This window comes from Chiloscyllium plagiosum, unplaced genomic scaffold (assembly GCF_037043375.1).
Source record: "Chiloscyllium plagiosum isolate Xiang-an unplaced genomic scaffold, Cpla_swu_hap1 HiC_scaffold_2, whole genome shotgun sequence".
NCBI lineage: Eukaryota > Metazoa > Chordata > Chondrichthyes > Orectolobiformes > Hemiscylliidae > Chiloscyllium > Chiloscyllium plagiosum.
Genome location: NW_028270140.1, coordinates 102,199,971 through 102,224,124, shown reverse-complemented (window position 1 = coordinate 102,224,124; position 24,154 = coordinate 102,199,971). Strand labels below are relative to the sequence as shown.

The 24,154-nt window shown below is 40.0% G+C and overlaps 1 protein-coding gene across 15 annotated transcripts in view; it reads right to left on the bottom strand.

Annotated features, from left to right (window-relative positions):
- The window catches only part of mctp1a (multiple C2 domains, transmembrane 1a), a 643,540-nt gene that overhangs the window by 383,454 nt on the left and 235,932 nt on the right, over positions 1-24,154 (bottom strand). The gene's annotated exons all lie outside the window — the stretch shown is intronic.

Below are 24,154 nucleotides of genomic sequence, written 5' to 3'. Positions count from 1 at the left end.
TTGAAATGGTGGCATCACTTGTACCTGTGCCATCTTCAAAATGCACCTGTATGAGCACTGGCATTCCAGTCAAGAACACGAAAAACACTGGCAAAGGGACAAATGGCATCATGATTCCCTGACAGAGCTCTGCAGGTCTTGGTGGATGGGGTGGTGCAGACATGGCTAGCCTCTTCTAGGTCAGTGAAAGGGGAAGCTGCACCACCAGCAAGATTGCCTCCTGTGCTCACCACCAGCTTATTGTGATAGAGAACACTGGTACACAGTCTAGTGAGGACTTCACTAAAATAACTCTGCAGCTGGACAGCTGATACTCTTAGGACTGTCAGAGACCAAACACTTGCTCAGGACCAGGCAAGTGAGGACTCTGTGGTTGGCAATCAGTGAGTTCAGACTAATGTATAGAGAGTAGCAGCAGTCAGCAATGGCCCTCATTGCCCAGAAGTTACAGCAGTGCAGCAAATCATGTGACCTTCTTTCTGCCTCCTAGGACAGGTTGTTGCCACACGGAGCCAGATTCAGCATACTCAGGGTGCCCTGAATGGACACACACCCCTGCACTCCATTGTGCCAGCCACTGATCCACAAGGCCAAAGGCATGGCAAAATGGGCTATGGGGAGTTTTGACCCCAGTCCAATGTCCTCGTGGCTCCAGGAGACATAGTGGTGCCAGCAGACACTTAGTCAGAGGTAGAGCCGCATACAGGTCCTCCAGCAGTTTCCACTCAGGGCACTGGAGAGATGACTGGGTCCTCCACCTCCAGCATGACTGCCCTCTCTGCCCTTTGGATGTTCAAGCCAAAGAGAGTCAAATTGCCTCTGGAAGACCCTCAGTTAGTCTGACCCATTTAGACACAAGTGCCATTCAGCAAGAAACCCTTCCCCAAGACTGAGGATTGCTGAGCAGCAAGACAGGCTGCTTGATTACTGTGGCTGCACTAAGGCAAAGCAAGGCAATGGCTACCAATATACTACCTCCAACATTGTACGCTCTTCGACTTCACTTTTTGAGAGGTACCTGTTGAACACCTTCTGGAACTCCAAGTACTACATATCTATTGGTTCACCTCTATCCTTGAAAAACTCAAATAAATTAGTCAGATGCAATTTCCCTTACATGGACTCTGTTTGAGTAGATTATGATTTTCCATCTTGCCTTGCCTCACTTCACTTTACTTCCCTTCCCTGCTGCAAGACCCTTCCCTTCTGCATTTACCCAGGGAATATGGGCACTGTTGTTGCAGTCCTGACCACTGTTACCAGTGGAGACTACAGAGCTAATAGCCAATTCAATCAGCCGGCAGTTCTCTGAAGCAGGATTGCCATACAAGTAAGGGGCACAAGTTCCACATTCCCCTTCACAGAGTGCTAAATAGCCATGGAATTGCTGTGATTGGTGGGCAAGTATTTCCCAGCTGCCTCTTCAGATACTGGGCTGCAAAATCCCCCATCCATGTGAAAAATTGTATAAGAGTATAAGAGCAGGTCAGAGGCTGCAAATACCGCAGCGAGTTTCTCAACTACTCACTGCCCAAAGCCTGTCCACCATCACACGGCACAAGTAAAGAGTCGAATGGAATACTCCCAACTTGCCCAGATGGGTACAGCTCCATGAGTTCAAATCCCATTATAGCTGCAAGGGAACTTAAATTCAGTTAATCAAATAAATCTTGAATTAAAAGGCTAGTCTCAGTGAATACAACAGGCTTTGATTTTAAACAAAAAGTTTGGTTTACTAATATTCTTAGAGGGTGGATATTTGCTGGGCTTCGATACTGCTACCTATGTGTAGTTGACTTTACAATACCCTCTGAATTGGCCGAGCAAGCCATTCAGTTGTATCAAAGTTGTACAAAAAACATTTAAGAATAAAACTAAAAGGATCATCGTGTATTGACCTGGACATAAAAAATGCACAACCTGCCCAGTTGATTCTACAAAGTCGTTCTTACAAAACTCAGGTCTTGTTTCAAAACAGTACAATTACTTTCTCAAATCCCTATACTGCCATCCCTGCCTCTCTCACTGGCAATTCACACCCATCAGAGGTGGGATCGCAATAATGTACAGGAGGCAGTGCCCTGGGAGTCTTCAACATAGAATCCAGATTCCATGAGATTTCTTGCAAAATCAAACAGGAGCAAGGACACTCCCTATCACCCTCCGTCAACTCATAAATCAATATTGCTCCATGTTGAAACAGGGATAGGAGCTAGAGAACTGAATGTACACAGGGTCAGATAACCTCGAGGTTCAATAACAAAAGCAGCCCAGCTACACCAATGTTGACCTAACTGGCCATGTCCTAGGGATGTATCTACCAGATACATCTGCACATGGAGCAATATGAGCAAAAATAAAATCTTCTTTACTTCATCCTCACTTACCCATTTGTTGCAGATGAATCTGTCCATAATGGTATTGATAGGAGTGACCACTAGACAGTCCCTTTGGAGACAAAGTCTCACTTTCATATTGAGGATACCCTCCATCATGTTGTGTGGCACCACCCTTTTGCTAAGTGGGAGAGATTTCATTCAGATGGATCAGGTCAAAACTGAGCATCAATAAGATGCCTGAAGGCAGAGATATGGTGGTGTAGTTAGGAAAGTGACTTGATTAGTAACCTAGAGAAAGGCAAAAGTGAGGACTGCAGATGCTGGAGATTAGTGTCAAGATCAGAGTGGTGCTGGAAATGCACAGCAGGTCAGGTAGCATCCGAGGAGCAGGAAAACCAACGTTTCCGGCAGGAGCCCTTCATCAGGATGCTGCCCGACCTGCTGTTTCCAGCACCATTCTAATCTTGACTAGTAACCTAGAGAGTCTGGTTAAAGTTCTGGGAACAGGAATTCAATTTCCGTTCTGGTAGTTGGAGGAATATAATTAGAATTACTGCCAATTACCACCCTATCAGTCTACTCTCAATCATCTGTAACGTGATGGGAGGTGTCATCAACAGTACTATCAAGCAGCACCTGCTCAGCACTAACTTGCTCAGTGATGCCCACTCAGCTCCTAACCTCATTACAGCCTTGGTTCAAACATAGACAGGAGAGCTGAATTCCAGAGTGAAGTAGAATGACGGCATTCAACTGAGTTTGGCATCAAAACTGGAGTCAATGGGAATCAGGTGATAAGCTCGCCACTGGTTGGAATCATATCTGGCACATAGAAAGGTCAGTCATTACCAACTTCAGGACATCTCTGCAGAAGTTCCTGAGGACAGTGTCCTAAGCCCGACCATCCACAGCTACTTAATCAACAAAAGTGTGAATGTTTGCTGATAATTACATAATGTTCCGCACTATTTGCAACTCCTCAGATACTGAAGCAATCCATGTCCAAGTGCAATAAGATCTGGAAAATATCTGGGCTGAAAGTGATATACAACATTCAAGCCACAGAACTGCCAGGTAATGATCATCTTATTAAGAAAAAAATCTAACCACTGCCCCCTAACATTCAATGGTGTTACCACTGAATCCCCAGCTATCAAATGCCTGAGGCTTAACATTAACCAGAAACTCATTGGACTCATCATATAAGAGTATAAGAGCAGGTCAGAGGCTGCAAATACCGCAGCGAGTTTCTCAACTACTCACTGCCCAAAGCCTGTCCACCATCACACGGCACAAGTAAAGAGTCGAATGGAATACTCCCAACTTGCCCAGATGGGTACAGCTCCAAAAACACTCAAGAAGCGTGACACCATCCAGAACAAAGCAACTGCTTGCTTGGCAACACATCCACAAACATTCACTCCCTCCACTACCAAATCTCAGGAGCAGCAATGTGCACTATGTACAAGATGTCCTGCAGAAATTCACCAAAGATCTTTAGACAGCACCTTCTAGACCCACAACCACTTCCATCTAAAGGACAAGGGAAGCAGATACACAGGAAGACCAACACCTGAAAGTTCCCCTCCAAGCCATTCACCACCCTGACTTGGAAATATATCACTGTTCCTACACTGTCATTGTGTTAAAATCCTGGAATTCCATCCCTAAGGGCATTTTGGGTCAAGTCACCATCTTCAAGGGCAACTATGGACCGACTATAAATCTCTGGCCAGCCAGAGATATCCATGTCTCATGAGTAAATAAAAAACTGAAAGCTAATCTGAGTATTGATGACCGTGATGATAACCATGAAACCTATTGTGGATTGTTGCAAAAATATTTGGTTCTTGAATATTTTTAGGGAAGGAAATCAGTCATTTTTACATGATCTGTGCTGCCTATGACCCACTGCAATTTGTTTGATTCTTAACTGTCTCTGAAGTATCCTTCCAAGCGATTCATTAGGTGACCAATTAGGAATGCGCAATAAATGTTGTCCTTGCCAATGACGCCCACATCCCATGAAAAATGAGAAAAAATTCAACCGTAATCCATTATCCCTTGATGGGTGGATCCTCCCCTCCATCAGTATCACCAAGCTACGTGATTAACTCTTAATCAATGAAGAGTACAGGATGCCAGCACCACGTATATGTAAAAAATGAGATGCCAACCTTATGAATCTATTGCTGAAAATGTGTTGCTGGAAAAGCGCAGCATCCAAGGAGCAGGAGAATCGACGTTTTGGGCATGAGCCCTTCTTCAGGAATGAGGAAAGTGTGTCCGTCAGGCTAAGATAAAAGGTAGGGAGGAGGGACTTAGTGGAGAGGCGTTGGAAATGCAATAGGTTGGAAGGAGGTTAAGGTGAGGGTGATAGGCCGGAGTGGGGGTGGGAGCGGAGAGGTCAGGAAGAAGATTGCAGGTTAGGAAGGTGGTGCTGAGTTCGAGGGTTGGGACTGAGACAAGGTGGGGGGAGGGGAAATGAGGAAACTGGAGAAATCTGAGTTCGTCCCTTGTGGTTGGAGGGTTCCTAGGTGGAAGATGAGGCGCTCTTCCTCCAGCCGTCATGTTGCTATGGTCTGGCGATGGAGGAGTCCAAGGACCTGCATGTCCTTGGTGGAGTGGGAGGGGGAATTGAAGTGTTGAGCCACAGGGTGGTTGGGTTGGTTGGTCCGGGTGTCCCAGAGGTGTTCTCTGAAACGTTCCGCAAGTGGTGAAGGAACCAACAAGTGAGAGAAACATACTTAACCTCATCGTCACCAATCTGCTTACCACAAATGCATCTGTCCATAACAGTATCGGTAAGAGTGACAATTGAAATGTCATTATGGTGTCAGATTCCATTTTTACGTTGATGATAACCTTCTTCGTGTTGTGTGGCAACACAGCTAGAGTACTGTATACAATTCTGGAATTATAGAAGAGATGTTAGTTCTCTGGACAGGATGCAAAGGAGATTTACCAGCTGAAGCATTTTAGTTATGAAGAGAGATTGGATAGACTGGTGTTGTTTTCTTTAAAGCAGAAGAGACTGATGGTGGATGTGATTGAGAGGTATAAAATTGTGGGGAGACATAGATAGGATAATTAGGAAGGAATATTTCCACTTGATAGACGGATAAATAACCAGAGGGCATAGATTTACGGTAAAGAGGGGATGTGAAGAAAAATCTTTTCATCCAGAGGGTGGACATCCATGCAAGTTATCAAGGAATTCAGTCTTCTCTGAGGAAGTCAAGCATAAATAATGAGATTAAAGAACATGTCATTGTCATTGGAGTGCAGTGCTCATGCTAAATACTAAATACCAAGATAAAGCTGAAGAACTACTTAAGAAGCATGACATCCCAGAAAGTCCACAGATGAAGCTTAAGGTAGACGTCTTCAGGCTCACAAGGACTGATTACCCCATTACTAGTGACTACTATTCTTACTACTGGGAGTTGATCCAGCTGATATCAGTACGAGTGAGATTGTAGAGTACTTGCCAGCACAGTTCAGTCGTCATGATATTCCAGACATTGTGATGAGCGATAATGATCCAAATTCACAAATGAAGAACTCAGGCACTTCACAAAGGGTTGGGAAATTCAAGACTTGATATCATTTCCACACAACTTTCAGTCAAATGGAAAGGCAGAGAATGGTAATGAAAATAAAAAAAGGAATCAGAAAGAAATCAAACAAGTCCAGCATAGACATGTACAGTGCAATCCTTGAGTGTAGAAACACAGCTACCGCAGGCACTGAAAGTAGTCCAGTCCAAAGAAATGTCAGATGCATCCAAAATACTCTTCCAATAGTCAAAAACATACTGAAGTTAGAAATAGTAACAGCTGTGAGTAACAAAATCAAGATGAAATGACAGAAAACCAAATTTCACTTTGATAAAATTCCACGTCTTTGCCAGATGTGAGAACTGGAGAACTGAGCAGAATCCAGAAGTTCAATACTCTCAACAAAGGTCAGCCCATGTGGCAACATTGGACCTGGGATGAGCAGTTTTTAACCAGCTTGTAGCGAGTGTGAACAACCAAGTATCTCACATCACAAGCAGAGAAGCTGCTCCTTCACTGCAGAAGCAAATCAGGAACAAGTGATCTCACCACCTGCACAGAATGACCAACAGTCCCGGAGGTTCACTGCTCCCCATCAACAGAAATGGATCAGGCAAATCAGTAACCATGGAAACAGCGCTCATAATGGGAACAACGTACCTGGATAAAGAATGAGCAGCATCCAAAGAGCAGGAGAATTGACATTTCGGGCATAAGCCCTTCATCATCCCCATTTTCCCTCCCCCAGCCTATCCCAGGCCCAACCTTCCAACATGGCACTGGCCTCTTGAATGGTCCTACCTGTCCATCTTCCTTCCCACCTATCCGCTCCACCCTCCACTCTGAACTATCATCTTCACCCCCACCTTCATCTACCTATCGTGTTCCCAGTTACATCCCCCTCCCCCCCCCACACCCCCACACCCCCAATCCCCAGCCCCAACCCCCTCCCATTTATCTCTCAGTCCCCTTGGCCCACAAGTCTCATTTCTGATGAAGGGCTTATGTCCAAAACATCGATTCTCCTGCTCCTCGGATGCTGCCTGACCAGCTGTGCATTTCTTGCACACACTCTTCGACTTTGATCTTCAGCATCTGCAGTCCTCACTTTCTCCTAGAAGAATGAGCAGGTACCACAGGTATAGCCAACAACAGTATAAATACATACCATTTGAAGACCTACATGATTTAAAGATGATGAGTGTAATATAAATGCACAGACTGATGAAAAAGTAACTGAATATAAACACTGGTTGTTTTGTTAAGTAATGATAATTTTCTTTGAGATCATGCTTGTTGAGTAACTTGTCTACCTTATGAACTGCCAATGGTAGTGTCTGCAATTGTTTTTTATGAAAAGTGGAATGTTTAAGCAAATGTGTACTGGCAGGCTGTTGAGTCACATGACTTGTGTCTCTGTTGGAAATACCTTTGTGTTTTTGTCTCTCAGTTTGAGTACAGAAGAGAATTAGACCCAAAAGAAGTCCTGACACATGTAGAAATGTGGCACCTGCAAGGGAACTTTAAACTTCTGATGAACAGCGATTTGCTGCCCAGAGCTTTCTATGGGTGCCTCCAACTTTGCACAGAATTAAGCCGAACAACTGAGACTTGAGATCCATGCCCTAAACTTGCCCAGAAATTTACACCAGAATGCCTGCAACATGCATAGAATCAGGCTGGAAAGCGATTGATAATGTAAGCTGCATTAGAAAGGCTTTCCTTAATACTAAATACATTTACAATCAAACTTGCAGTACACTCCCACCTATTCCCAACTACAAAGTTCCACCCTACACACTCCATCTTTAATCCCAAGACTTAATTGCCCTCTGCAGAAATATTTTTGACTCACAAGAGCCAAGTTGTCCAGACTCAAAACCTAGAAAAGCAATAGTGCTTAAAAACAGAAAAAAGGTTTTCCTTATTTTCCTTGGCCGCATGTACATTATTATACAATGTACTTTATTAGGTATTTATGGTAGTTTTAAAATTCACTTCAACACTTTTCTATGTATGTACTTGACATTAAAGGTTATACAAAGCAACTATTGTTCTCTTAAAGATTAAAGTTAGATGAATAAATGCTTAGGTTTTATTTAAAAAAAGACACTTACCTCGACAGTGCCAAGCTGCTGGACCCGAATAAGAATTCATTCTATACTAACACTGAAGGAGACATGGCTTCAGCACTTCTGTGCCTCACCAGTACCTCTCATGATTCTTATTACATTTAACTGTAGCCAAGGCAGGAAACTCCTAAGGCTGCAGTGCAAGAGATAAGGTCACAGGTTAAATACTGGTTAATGGCATATGCCTTGGTATTGCTACTGACAGGAATATTTTCAAGGTAACTGTTCAAGATTTGCAGTGAAATCCGAGCCTTCAACTTCCTCTTTCAGAGGCAAGAGTACTACCAACTCAATAAAGCTGACACTTGCAAATAAAGTCAGTCTAAAAACTTAAAATCGATATCAAAGCAGCTGTACCTATAAATTAACAACTGACGGAAGGGAAGTTGTTCACAAAGCAATATATAACCAAGTAATGATTTAAAAAAAATTTAATTTGCTAAAGTTCTCTGCAGGCCATTCCATTTCCTGCAAGATTATATCCCTATTAATTCATACAGGAATGATTACTTTTGTGACTTAAAAAAAATGTAAAATATTCTATTGAAGAGTTTTCTAGAGCTCTTAGTGCTTCAGTCACAAATCTAATCTCGCTTACCGCAGTCAGGAGGATCATTATTTGTTATAACGTATCCAGATTATAACGTAGTCAGCCTAATAGTTATCCAGTTGAGGGATCACCACTGAAATATAAATTGCATTTTGCACGGCAAGGCCCATTTGAGGCCCATTTCTTAGTGATTCATAAGAATACTTATGAAATAACTGCAGAGAAGCCCGTATTCTATCACCAAGTCGGCCTTTTCTTTACACGTGCACAATACACACATTCTGACCAGCCAGCTAGAGCCAGTCCCTAGACTGAGGGGGCTCTCTGAGATTCCTGTCTATATCTGTCAGCTAGGGCTCCCTATTTTCCCAGTTTAACAGCCCCAATCAGGGATTTCATAGTCAATGAGATCCAACTGGCCAACCTCATTCCAATTGCTACAATTTATGAAAAGTTATTTTCATCAGTATGGATATCAAGATGTTATTGGTGAAGAAAACTATGTGCGATGTTCAAGAAAACCAAACATACAACCTATTTCTCCATCATTTAATGCCATTGCAGTATGTATTCTTAAAATACATATAGTTTAGTTAGTCAATAATGTATTCTCATTTTTAAAGTGTTGGTATTTAATTAAATGTTCCGTTGTGTCTCTAGAGCTGCAAACCCACCCTGGTCCACAAATGTTGACTGTTGTCTCACATAAAGTGATTAAAAACAAAGAGTTTAATACAAATGAAATATTGGTGAAAGGGGTAGCTTGACTGTCAGTGAATCTGAACGAATGAAAAAGAACAATTACCATTGTTTTACCAATGAGAGAACATATGGTGCCTGGGCAGAAACTTAATATACTGCCAGAAAAAAACCTTGGAGAAACATAGGGCATGAAAAATATAAATAAATATTAGAGGAATGTTCTTCGAGGTATCAGAATGTTGCCTATTCCAGAACCATTTTTATTGCTCATTTCAATTGTCTTTTTCTCTGATGTTTTCTAGTACATTAAAGTCTCCTATTACAGGTGCTTGGAATGCTTCACCTAGTATTCAGCAAGTTTTTTCTGCATCAGAAGGTTCAAAAAGGCTCAAATCTCTCTGAAAACTTAGGCATCTGGTATGGGATGATACTTCAGGACAGTACTGAGGAGTGTTGTAAAGTTAGAGATCCTGTTTTCCAGATGGCATGTTAAAATGATATCCCGTCTGTCTTTGAAAATATTCTAATGCATTATTTGAAGAAGAGCAAGTGATTTTCATTACTCCCTTAACTAACGTCATAGAACAGATCCTTTATTTCACAGCTTGTGAAATGGGCTGCTCTGTTTCCCAATATTTCAACATTGATTACAATTTATTAGTACTTTGTTGAATGTAGCAAAATGGACAATAATATATCCTGATCTTGTTCCCTTCAACTGCAGCGAGTTTCCCATTTGGAGGTGAAAAGAAGCATGAATCATTTTAAAAGGGAAGTAAAATTGTGTGCTTCCTTTCCAACGACAGTACAGAAAGACTGTGCACTTTTCTGCACTCTGAAGCTTCTCTGATTCTGTGGATTGAGATTAGGTTGTTGGAAATGTACATAAATATATCAAATAAATACCGAAAGAAAACCTTGGGGTGGTGGGGACATGTGTATATGGATCTGAAAGGGTTAATCTGAGGTGTGCCATAAGGACCAGCCACAATGATGATGTGATATGGTAGAACTGTACAAAATCTTGAAGGAATAGAACCTAATATCTGGTCAGCTTTAATGTCCCTGGAACAATGTGTATCATATCAATATAACCTATAACTGCAGGCCATCATGCAATAAACTAAATCTTGTTCACTACAAGAGATTTATTGGTTAGTCCAGAAAGTGGTTTTCCACCACCAGGACACTAGATTTGTGCTGTCCTGTACTTAAAGAAGATGGTGTCAGCTATCACCATGAGCATCAGCTCATACAATGCAGTGATTTTGAATCGTCACTCAACAATCTTCCATCCCCGGTTTACCTTCATATGGTCCATCTCTGGCACTCCCATTTCCTTTCCTGACTTCTCTTTCTTCATTTCTGGACTAGGCTCTCTAGTTGTATGCATCATAAGCCCACCAATCTCACCTACAAGAGGAAGCAGCAGTGAACTGGTAATGTCACTGGGTTAGGAAGGCAAAGCATCACCCTAATGATCTTGGGACATGGGTTCCAAGCCCACTATGGGGCAGATGGGGTAATGTGAATTCAACAGAAGTCTGGAATAAAAAGCAAGCGCAATGATGACCATATAATCATTGTTAATTATGTTTCAAAGAAAACATTTGGTTCACTAACAAAAACAGAAATTGCTGGAAAAGCTCAGCAGTTCTGGCAGCATCTGTGGAGAGAAATCAGAGTTTAAATTTCAGGTCCAGTGACCCTTCCTCAGAACTAGTTCCCTAATGTCCTTTAAGGAAGGAAATCTGCCATCTTGACCTGGTCTGGTCAAGATGTGATTCTAGATGCAGAGTAATGTGGTTGACTCTAAGGTCAGTTAGAGATAATCTATCTAGAGATGACCACATCCTATCTGTTAAAAATGTTTTTATTCATTCATGAGGTATGGGTATCGCTGGCTCAGTCAGCATCTATTGCTGAGTCATAACTTCCTGGAGAAGGTGATGGTAGCTGCAAATCTTAGCATGTCACCCATGCTGCTGTTAGGAAGAGAGTTTCATGATACTGACCCAGCAACAGTGAAGGAATGGTGATCTAATGCCAAAGCAGGATTCTACATAGCTTGATGGGGAATTTGTAGGTGGTGTTGTTCCCATGCAATGAAGGAATCTCTTGTAGTTGACAACAGAAGACAAGAGGGGTGAAAACAATCAACAATCTAATATGAAACTCAGCAGTGTTTCATATTATATTAGATTCCCTACAGCGTGGAAACAGGCCCTTCGGCCCAACAAGTCTACACTGAACCTCCAAAGAGAAACCCACCCCCCTTATTTACTCCTGACTAATACACCTAACACTACGGGCAATTTAGCATGGCCAATTCACCTAACCGGCACACCTTTGGACTGTGGGAGGAAACCGGAGCAAATCCACGCAGACATGGGGAGAATGTGCAAATTCCACATCGACAGTTGCCTGAGGCAGGAATTGAACCTGGGTCCCTGGCACTGTGAGGCAGCAGTGCTAACCACTGAGCCACCATGCTGCCCTTGAGCCACTGTGCCGCCCTACTTTGTGTCTGGAAAATACTTAATTCTCCAGCATTTAATGAACACACGTATGCATCAACTAATACAGAGAAAGAAAATAATTCAGATCTGCCATATCTAGTTATGAATGGTGTTACACAATTAAGTGATTAATTAAAGGAGGAGACTCCAAAAATGTCCAATACTAAAGGATGGAGATGCCCAGTAAGTTGCCCAGTAAGACAAGGTTGAAGCTTTTACAAATGCCTTCAGCCAGAATTACCAGGTGAATGATTCACCTTGACCACCATCTGGGATCCTCAGTGGCAAAGAAGTCGATTTCAGCCATTTCAATTCACTCCACGGGATAACAAGAAACAAGTTCTTTTTACATAGCACTTTTTACACTATAAACATCCCAAATCTTTGTACAGAAGCATTGTAAATCAAAGTGTGAAACAAAGTCATGTAAGCAAATATTGCTCAAAACGTCTGGTTTCGGCATCATGGGAGACCGGGTTTACAATTGACGTTGTGTGCTGAGTCTCGATGGAAGTTTGGACTTGTGGATCTGCACAGGAGTTGCCCAGGAAGTTGAAACTTCTGATGAGCATGCACTCTGCTCCCTAGGAACTCAAAAGAATGTTTCCATTTCTGAGCGAGAGTACTAAATTTCAAACATGCCTCAGTAGCTACTTAAATAATTACTCGGAACACTAGGCAGACTAAAATTTAGGCTAATATCTGGACAACTCAACAACTGACTTAGCATATGACTACATTGTGATCCACCTACAACACCCATTGACACAAGCACCCAAGGAGTCCTCCCCAACTCAACATGATTAAACCCTGAATTGGATCAGACTACACTATCAACCTGACTACTCACTCAATCACCTATTCACCCACGGATTCACTCACTCAATCTATAAAGCAAAAATCAAAGAAGAAACTTTTACAGTTACTGTACAGAATACTACAGAATATAGCTAATACTATAAAACAGCTCATGTCCTGTCTTCCCTCTGCTCTACTCTGACAGAGTTTGCCATGGGATGCTGTGCAGCACGTTTCTATGACACCAATGTCAGAAGAAATACACAAGTAATATCATGTTGGAAGATCTTCATGCAGAATGGAAAAGAATACAACTTTGCCATTGTTTAGGAGATTCAGGCCATTAGACCAGATGACCAAAAGCTCGGTCAAACAGGAAGATTTTAAGAAGTATCTCAAAAGGATGCACAGATTTTGGAGATGATTTTTAGCTTAGGTTGTGGATCAGGTTGTAAGTTTGCTCACTGTGCTGGTAGATTTTTTCTCTGATGGTTCATCACCATGCTGGGTAACATCATCAGGGAGCCTCCGATAAAGCGCTGGTGTTCTGTCCTGCTTGCTATTTATCTGTTTTGGTCTGTTGTGGTGGGTGATATCATTTCTGTTTCATTTTCTGAGAGGTTGGTAGATGGGGTCCAAATTGATATGTTTGTTGATGGAGTTCTGGCTTGAATGCCAGGCCTCTAGGAATTCCCGTGCGTGCCTTTGTTTAGCCTGTCCCAGGATGGATGCATTGTCCGGGTTAAACTATGTGTATAGATACTAGTGATAAACTGGTCACGTCTTTTGGTGGCTAACTGGTGGCCCTGTATCCTGGTGGCTAGTTTCCTGCCTGTCTGTCCAATGTAATGTTTGTTGCAGTCCTTGCAGGGTAGTTTGTATATGATGTTCATTCTGCTGGTTGTTGGTACGGGATCCTTTAAATTCATCAGGAGCTGTTTCATTGTGGTGGTAGTTTTGTGGGCTACCATGATGCCTAGAGGCCGAAGTAGTCTGGCCATCTTCTCTGAGATGTCTTTAATGTATGGCAGGGTGACTAGGGCCTCTGGGTCTGTTGTGTCTTCTTGTTTTGGTCTTTTGAGTAGGAATCAGCCAACTGCGCTTATAAATGTGAGGTGCTGCATTTTAGGGAAGCAAATCTTAGCAGGTCTTCCGCACTTAATGGTAAGGTCCTAGGGAGTGTTGCTGAACAAAGAAACCTTGGAGTGCAGGTTCGTAGCTCCTTGAAAGTGGTGTCACAGAGACAGGATAGTGAAGAAAGCGTTTGGTATTCTTTTTATTATTGGTCAGAGTATTGAGTACAGGAGTTGGGAGATCATGTTGTGATTGTACAGGATATTGGTTAGGCCACTATTGGAATATTGCATGCAATTGTGGTCTCCTTCCTATCAGAAAGATGTTGTGAAACTTGAAAGGGTTCAGAAAAGATTTACAAGGATGTTGCCAGGGTTGAGGATTTGAGCTATAGGGAGAGGCTGAATAGGCTGGGGCTGTTTTCCCTGGAGTGTCAGAGGCTGAGGGGTATGCATAGAGAAAGTATTTTCCGTGGGGTGGGGGAGTCCAGAACTAGAGGGCATAGGTTTAGGTGAGAGGGGAATGATATAAAAAGAGACCTAAGGGGCAACTTTTTCACGCAGAGGGTGGCACCTGCATGGAATGAGCTGCCAGAGGAAGTGGTGGAGGCTAATACAATTGCAACATTTAAAAGGCATCTAGATGGGTATATGAATAGGAAGGGTTTGGAGAGATATGGGCTGGGTGCTAGCAGGTGGGACTAGATTGGGTTGGGATATCTGGTAGGCATGGACGGGTTGGACCAAAGGGTGTATTTCCATGCTGTACATCTCTATGACTCTATGACTCTCGGAAGAAGAACGGGAAGTGATATCACCCACAGACCGCAACAGACCAAAACAGATAAATAGCAAGCAGGACAGACACCAGCGCTTCATCTGAGACTCCCTGATGATGTTACCTAGCATAGTGATGAACCATCAGAGAACAAATTTACCAGCTCAGCGAGTAAACATACAACCACAACAGGATGCACAGAGACACAGAGCTATAAGGAGTATAATTCCAGAACTTGGGGCTGAGGCAACTGGAGGCAAGGCCACAATGGTGAAATAAATTTATTTCAGAAAGTATGAGGTCAACGTTTAAGAAGCACAGCAATTTCAGAGAATTGTGGGGTCCAAAACCCAGGGTTACAGTTTAAGTATAAGGGGTCACTCTTTCAAGATGCACAGGCTTTGAACAGTCCAGATAGCTTTACACACTACTGGCCATTCATTATATTGATCAGCTACTGACATGTTCAGCTAATCAACAGCATGGTTAGCACTAGGTGAACACTAAAATTGTTAAAATGAGCAGGCAGCAAGGTCAATAGGCACAGGTTAATTGTATGACATGACTCCAAGTACCACCTACACTTTATTTGTCAAATTTAGCCCCTTGGAGGTTCCTGGTATGGATGGAATCATGCCATAGCAACAGTCATTGCCTCTGGGAATAAAGAAACATACTGTGGAAAATTTGTGTTAGATTTTGAAAGTTGATTACTAGTGATTGAGTAATCTCTCTTTTACATTTAACTACATCTTATTACCATTTTACCCACTGAAGTGTGAAAAGTACTGTTATTAATGCTATTAATAAATACATCTCAGTGTAACAGATCTGATGAAGCCTCTTCTAATGCAATTGTAAATCACTTCTGTCAGATACAGGCCAGTGATCTAACATTTTCTTATGAAATAATTAATTTTAGAAACCTTATTTTTGCTGTTAGATGATATTTCTGTTTAGATTCAACATTACAAGCAGCAGTTGAGGAACAGGAGCATGTTCAGCTAATTCATTATTGTATTAGAATTGCAATTAAACATGTGTTAATTAAAATAATAAACAGGTCACACACCAAAATATTTTGTCTGCCGGCTGCATTGTTAATGATAATTTGCCTCTATTACCTGTCATTTGAAGAAACATTGACAGAGTAAAAAGGCAGATGGCAAAGCTTTTCTTAACTTGTGAAGAAAACAGTGATTTTTTTTGCATAAGTTAATGATACCTTCAATATTATTTGTGTGATTGCTCTATTGTCATCACCACCCTTCCATCTATACAAGATGATGGATATGCAGCAAGTCAAATACACTGGGTATGACATAGCTTGAAAAAGTGCACTTTTTTGGAGGACTGAAAAGACCAATCTATGAGAAACAGCTTCAGCTACAAGGGTTACATATGAAGTGATAATCAGATGTTAATGTGGATTGTTGTTTTCAGCATTCATGCCTGTCCTCAAGCCACCGTAGCTACCAGTTGTCATGATAGTGAATGCTTAGCCAAAGATGAGGTCCAACTTCCATCCTACAAATGTGCCTGAGCCAGTGAAATTACCTCTGCTTAATGAATGCCATCATGGTCGGGGCATTTGACTTTGAGAAATTTGCCATATTCGTGTTTTTGTTCTTGCATGAGATTCCCAGAAGGTGGCACATATAAAAATTGCTGATCTTCCTTTCCTGATTGCTGTTGATTGTCTGTCAACAAACAACAAGATGCTAAGAACAAAGCCCTCAGAAACTAACAGACTGGTCCTAAGAATCGTTTTAATGACTTTCCATGAATGTTTCATTTGTCAGCCAAAGGTGGTTGCGTCATCCATATGCAAGCATTAAGTTCTGCATCAAGACACAGACTATCTGTTACTGTGGACTCAAGGCAGTAGAATTTGCTCACCACTTCCAGTGTGGTGCTACTTGGTGTGATCAAGGGCAAGAAAGTGACACTTGTCCCATAAGCAGTTTTTTTTAACCCTTACAGTAACAGAAAACAAGTTGCACTCTAGAAAGATCTGTGGTTAAATAAAGCTAACAAGAAACTTCAACTATATTTTCCTTGAAGTTGTTTCAATTCAACAACTTGCCAAAATGCTTGCAGCATATAAGGTGTTATGAAATGTGTATGGTTTATATCCATTAATATAATTTATTTTCGAGTTGAGATTTTGATCTAGTGACATGTGACTTAGTTAGATTTATTTAAGATTGTCACTTGTACATCGATACAGTGAAATGTGGATAACATTGCCATGTTCTAACATCATCTTGGATTAGAGAATAAAGTATTGTTTAAATTGCATAAATGGTAAAGTACTGGTTAAATTAATATTAAATTGATATGACAAAAACTGAAACAACTTCAAAAGTTCATCTTTCCCTTTCTGTTAACTTCTCCCTATCTACTCCTCCAGTCGCTGCCATCTCTGAGTTAGAGATGGTTATGTTGCCTGGGTCTCACAGCTCTTCTGATGCTGGACATTGACTGATGGGCCCTGGCACCAAGTCAACCAATGGGGTCCTGGCTCATCTTCTGATGCCACCACCTGAGATGAAGCAGGTATGGAGGTAAGTGTGACCCCAGCGTCTCACAGGAGCTCATGAGGGGGAGGCCCAAGAGCAGCCAAGACATAAAATAACAAGTTACCGAACTGTAAAGACAACGCTGCATACCACGCTCAGGACCAATCACTGCCAACCTCACTGCCATCTTGAAATATTTCAACAGGATGTTGAGAACAAAGGCCTCAGAAACTGACAGCGTGGTCCTAAAAGTCATTTTAATGGTTTTGCATGAATGTTTCATTTGACAGCCAAAGGTCGTTTTTGCCATCCCAATGCAAGCACTGCTTTCTGCATCATGATAAAGATCATCTGTCACTATGGACTGAAGGCAGCAGAATTTGCTAACCACTTCTAGTGTGGTGTTATTTGGTGTTGAAGGACAAGGAAGTGACACTTGTCTTATAACCAGATTTTTAAAATCATTTATAGAAACAGAAAATAAGTTGCGTGCAAAGAATGCTCCAAGAAGCTTCAAGTACATTTTCCTTGAAGTTGTTCTATGTGTCTGTGGGGTTTTTTTAGAATTAACTTGCCAATCTTTCTGGAGTCATGATTTTAAACTTCTATGTGTCAAAGAGCGGGTGACTGGCACCATCCTAAAGTGATAATGTGAATTTGTTTTGAGAGAGTTTTACAATTGCAAAGAGTAAACATTGAAGGACATTAGCTTCCTTTTTGCTCTGAAGAATCAACAATTGATTTTTGGTAAGAAAAATCCATGGAATAAGAAGCTTTTGGGATCATTTTACAGAAGATGCAGCTGGGGCTGGATGCATAAATAGCTCTGCTAGAGAAAGGAGTTAGTTCCCAACAATTAGGAAACAGATTATCTCAGTGTTTAGTTTGAAAATACTAGCCAAAGCTGTTTGCTGAAAATCAGAAGGAGGTTTATTTAAAGCTAGAAAGTTTAAGCACTGTTGTGAAAATAATTAAGGAAAAGAAATGTATTGAGTTCTCAAGATTGAATTGGAAGAAATAGTTATATATAATATAATTACAGATGTGATCGAGAAAGGAACACACTCTCTCTGGTAATTGAGCACAGTAAAGTGATGGTGTTGGAAAAGATAGAATCTTGTCCTGTTGTGTGTTTCAAAATCTTTCAAATTCTTTTATATATAAATAACTTGGTCTGTTCTATTTTATCTTCATTCCTTTTACCATCTGACCATAAGATGTAGGAGCAGGAGTTGGCAATTTAGCCCATCGAGTCTGCTATATCATTCATAATAACCCAGGCTCGACAGTCTTATGCAGATTCAACACCTTCTGACAGAAAAATGTTCTTCTTTTGGCTCTCTTAATTGGGTGACTCCTTATTTCCTCCAGACTTAGGCTCTCCCACAACATGAAACAACCTCTACACTCCTACCCTGAGAATCTTACATATTTCAAAAAGGTCTCCTCTCATTCTTCTGAACTCCAATGGGTACCAACCTACTCAACTTTTCCTCGTAAGAAAATCCCTACATACCCAGGATCAACTTCATGAGCCTTCTCTACACTGCCTCCAAAGTCAGTAAATCTTAGATAAAGCTGTCCACAGTATTCCAGCTGTGATCTGACCAGCACCTTGTATAGTTTTAAGGCATCCATATTTTTATATTCAACTCCCTTTGAAGTAAAGTTTACCATTCCACTTACTTTCCCTCTAACCTTCCTCACTTAAAAAAATATTCAGCTTTACTACTTTTCCTGCCAAAGTGAATGCCCTCACATTTTTCCACATTATATTCTATCTTTTTCTTTTATTGGTTGACAAATTTCTATTTTGTTTTTCAAACCAGATCTGCATGTTTTTATTTTAGTGAATGAATGATACTTTAAAAAAGAGATCTGTCAAGTCAGATTTCAGTCTAACATCAGCTGAGATCATAACAGAGGTTTATCTGAAGATTTTCTGAAAAATGAACTAATCATTAAATGTTAGAAGAGGCAAAATAGAGTATGAATTTACAGGGAAATAAAACATTCAAGTCATAGATGCATGAGGACATCAGTGATTTGGCAAAAGGTAATTAGCACAGTATAATTATTTTAGTAAGGCACATGATCTTCCAAACTTAACCTCATCCTAAATAGCCCAGTGCAAATCATTTGGTTTAGTGCTTATTGCTAATCTATAAAGTTGAGAATATGATATCATTTCTCAGTAACAATCAGTATGATTTGTCTGCAAGAAATTATGTATTCAGCATTTTATTATGATCAACTTCATATTTCCGTAGTAAACATGCATGTGCTTATAAAACTACAAAATTAGTTATTAATGTTATTGTACTGTATATAAAATAGCTGAAGTTTATAGTATTTCCTGTTAATTATGCCATCTATCTGAGAAAATAGTTTAAACCTATACATATCCTCTGTCAATTATACTTCTCTCTCATGACAGAATCTTAGACTTTACCAAGTCTCATGGAGTAGATATGTCAATCATTAGCTATGGAACAGAATTTTAACAGTCAGTTGCACAAAGTATTCTTTTATTTGAAAGATTGAAGTTGTCATCATGAGAGTATAAATTATTAACAGTAACAATAGTAGATTAGTGTTTATCCTAGTTTGACATTTTGCTCATTACCATGTTGGGATGGAATTAATACATTCATTTTCACTTCCATTGTATATTTGACTTGAAATTCAACAACCCAGGTCTTACAGTACTTCAAACTATTGAGAGAACTAACTTGGGTTTGAAAGACAGAATGAAGGGAAGTTCCAAAATAAGAACATCTGTAACTGGCACCACACTATCCCCATCCACTCCACAATCCATGTCAACTCCTAAAAGAGGCAGACAGAATATTTCCAAAACACAAACAATGGGTAGACATTAACCTTTACTGCAAAGGTGGAAACCGCTTGGGAGGAATGACATAGCACAGTTTTATGATCCTCAAGAAAGAGAGATTGGACCATATAAAGAGAGTACTCCAGGGCAATAACAGTATTATTAAACATTGCTACATTCATTATTTTAAGAATTTAGCAAGAAGTATGTTAATTCATTCATGGCAAAAATAAACAATGATATTTTTCTCCTGTTTCTTCCTCTGATATTTTCAACATCATCATCTTGGTCTAGTGGAATAATTCTCCTTATCATCAATGTGAATTATCCCTATGTAATAAGTATTTATGGTATTGTAAAACCTAACTAGAATGATTAAATTCAGCAAATAAAGAAATATGATATGATTTGGTGGAGATGTGAAAAAGAGTTCAAACGATTTTTTACTTTGATAACATTGGCATCATGATTGATGAATGTAAAAGTGGGCAGTGTAACAAACTGTTCCTATTGATCAATATGCAAATTATGTTATGAAGCAGATTTCACTGTCTACAAACAGAGTAATCGATAACACTATTACTTAGAGACCTGACAACAAAATTAATATCTATTGAAATAACATTATCCTAAAAAAAACTCAAAATAAGTTAACTGAGATAATTAATGAGCCAAATATATCAAGGATGATTAATTAGCTCATTTTTCACTTCAAATTACCTGAGGTACTCAATATTGAAATTGGTTTATATTAATGACAATTTCAATATTGGAATTTTTACCCAATGCCAAACAGTTCAAATTTGAAGCCTGGTTTTCATCCTTGTCTTCACTTTAACTAGTCAAAGACATTAAACAGATGTATCATTTGTTTTTTAAAACATACATCCCTTGACTTAACTAGGTGCTTAAAATATAATAAAAGACTTTATATACAATATATCACATATGAGGATGACAATTAGACACGACAACTGAAAAAAAATATTTGCCTCATTGGCCCAGAATTCAGTTCTTTTTGTTAGAATCTTTTTCATCACCCTTCAGCTCAAATCATCTTTGTGCCACAAATTAGGGAAGATGATGGAGTAGTGGTAATGTCACTAGATCAGTATTCTGGAGACCCAAGCTAATACTCAGACGATATGAGTACAAATCCTGCCAGCTGGAATTTAAATTTCGTTATTACAATTGATCTGAGTAATGATAACTATCATTGGTTGCCAGAATAAAACGCATTTGGTTCACTTATGCCGACATGTGACTCCAGTATTATAATATGCTTGACTCTTAACTGCCCTCTGAATATCACACAAAGCCACTTAGTTCATTCCGAGCAATACCCAGATCCCATGAAAGAAGAAAAACATTGCTGTGTACAAGCAACTAATGGGCAATAGGGCACCAAATAAAGTATCAGCAGTCTGTACCTCCTTACCTCTGAGATATAAGGGGAGGCAAAGATGAAAAAGGAAACAGTGAAATCCAGTTACATTAGGTGCAGATAGAAAATTAAATGGAGGGGAAGAAAAATGACATGAAGAGAGAGAAGACAAAGTCACAGGAAGCTAAGTTGAACAAATATCAAAATTTTAAAATCCTCTAAGAACAATATACTACCATTTTCAGGAATAAGACTCTACAGTTTTAATAGTTCCTTTTTGGACTTCAGTGGTTGTGTGGCAATATAGGTGAATAACTAAAGTATAATTATTAAAAGGGTCCAAACATTGCCAGTCATAAGCAAACCCTCTATAGTATGTTTAGTTTGCTTTAAATGTATAATGCAGCAATTTATTTGAAATTCATGTGAAGGCTGATGGTGAGCTTCTATTTATATAAGATTAATGGCATATTGGTGTTAAAAGTTGAGTACTTTGTTGCATTTCACAACTTAAATTAAGTCTCTTCTTTGCTGTACATTGTTGAGTTATGTGTATTGAATTTATTTAATATTGTCTCCCTCTCTGAGTTCTTCTTACTGAAATGAATCACTTCACAAATCTCTGCATTAAATTCCATCTGCTATTTGCCCTCCCATGCCATCAGCCTATCTCTGTCCTTTTGAAGTTCTATGCTGTCCTAATCATTGTTAACATGCTTGCTTTTTATTTTACCATTTGCACAGTTTGAAATTATGCCCTATATACAAAAGTCATTATCATACATTCAATCAACATCACATAATACCAGGTTATAATCCAACTGGTTAATTTGAAACCTGTTGGACTATAGCTCGATACCATGTGATTTTTGACTTTGTCCACCCCTGTCAAAAACCAGCACTTCCATATCATTAATATATATAAGGAAGAGAAGGGGTCTAACACTAATTTCCAGTGAAGTCAACTGTGAACATTTCTTCAATCTGAAAAGAATTCATTCAATATTACTATTTGCTTCCTCAGCCAATTTTATAGTAGTGTTACTACTGTTCCTTTTAGGGATTGATTTTGCTTGGTTGCCTTTCAGAGCAGAGTGATGACAACAGCGTGGGTTCAATTCCCATCACCAATTTGAGGTTATCACGAAGGACTTCTCAGCCTCTCCCTTGCCTGAGGTTTGGTGGCCCTCAGGTCAACTCACCAGCAATCACTTCTCTCTCTAATGAGTGAGTAGTCCCTATGGTCTGGTAAGACTATGGCGACACAACTGTTCCTTTTATTCTGTAACTCCTAATGTTACTCACAAGTCAATTATGACACTTTAACAAGTGAATATTGGAAATATATGTAGACCATATGGACAATATTGCCTTTATCAATCCTCTCTGTTATTTCATGAAAAAACACATACAAGTAACAGGAACACAATTTTCCCTTAGAAATTCTGCTTACTTTCCTTAACTACCCACATTTGCCCAAGTAATGATTAATTTTGTCCCAACATAATTTATTTATTAACGTTAAACTGAATGGCCTGTGGTTGCTAGGCTTCCCTTCACAACATTTAGTGAGAAAGGGCGTAACATTGCAATTCACCAGTCCTCTGGCAACAACTTCAAATTCAAGAAAGATTGGGAAATCATGCTCAGTGTCTCTGCAATTTCCATGCTCACTTCTCTTACATCTCATGGTTACATCTCATATGGTCCTCGTGATTCAACAACCTTTGGGTCCACACAGCCAGTCTAATGCTTCTACATGACTTAGGCTAGCTGCCTCAGGAAAGGGGGATGGGAGGCTGAGATTGAAAGATTTGGGGGTAAAGTCCACCGGAGTGTGGCAACGCCACATGAAGGGCACCTTTGGGTGCAGTGTGCCTGAAAAGGAAGGACCACACTCTCATCCAGCAACGGGACTGCTGTTTGTAAAATACCAGTGGTGGTGGGAAGAGATTAGTGACTTAAAAGCCTCAACTGAATTAAAGGTGGATGAGGCAGCCAATGTCTTCCCTCACTGCTGATAGAATAACAACTCTAGATTGTAAGTGATGTGCACCATCTTGGCACATGTTTGCCATCCTACTCCCAGGAAACAATAAAATTTCATTCACTATGAAAAAAAGACACTTTGTTTTGACATCAGTAACTGGATGAAATCAGTTGGTGTTCTAGATTGATGGCAGGGTTGAATAACTATGTGCTACAAGGAACCAGATGGTGCAGTTTGAAACATATTTGGGACTAAATGTAAAATTCTAACATTAAGTAAAGATGTGGCTATTGTTATTCCATAAGATTGACCTACCTTCCATAAACAAAGTTAAAAGTCACACAACACCAGGTTATAGTCCATCAGGTTTATTTGGAAGCACTAGCTTTCAGAGTACTGCTCCTTTATCATTCAGAATTTATGGTCCTGCTCCACAACTACCTGATGAAGGAGCAGTTCTCCAAAAGCTAGTGCTTCCAAATAAACCTATTGGAACATAACCTGGGGTTGTGTGATTTTTAACTTTGTCCACTCCGGTCCAACACAGGTTCCTCTACATCATGGCTTCCATAAACAGAAATGAGATCATAGAAGAGTAAAGTCAAAGTTATTTAAATAATCCTCAAATAGGAAAAGGTTATAATTATTGTCTTTATTGACACTGTCATGATAATCTTCTGAGTCATATTTTAATGGTCACTGCAAGTAGTGAGTGCAATCAAGTTGAAACCTTTGGCAGATATTTTTAAAGAAGTGGAATTAGATAATATGGCATCAACTCAATAGCGCAATACTAAGTTTGAGGTAATGTGATTAGACTTTTATAATTTTTAGATGGAGGGGATTAGTAACTAATTGAAATCCAAGAGGAATGCTGATATTCAGAATACCCAGCCTTCTTATTCTTCCGTCATCAAACTGATAACTGCTTTGGTTGACGTCTAAGGTTACTCAAGAGAGTCGAGTTAATA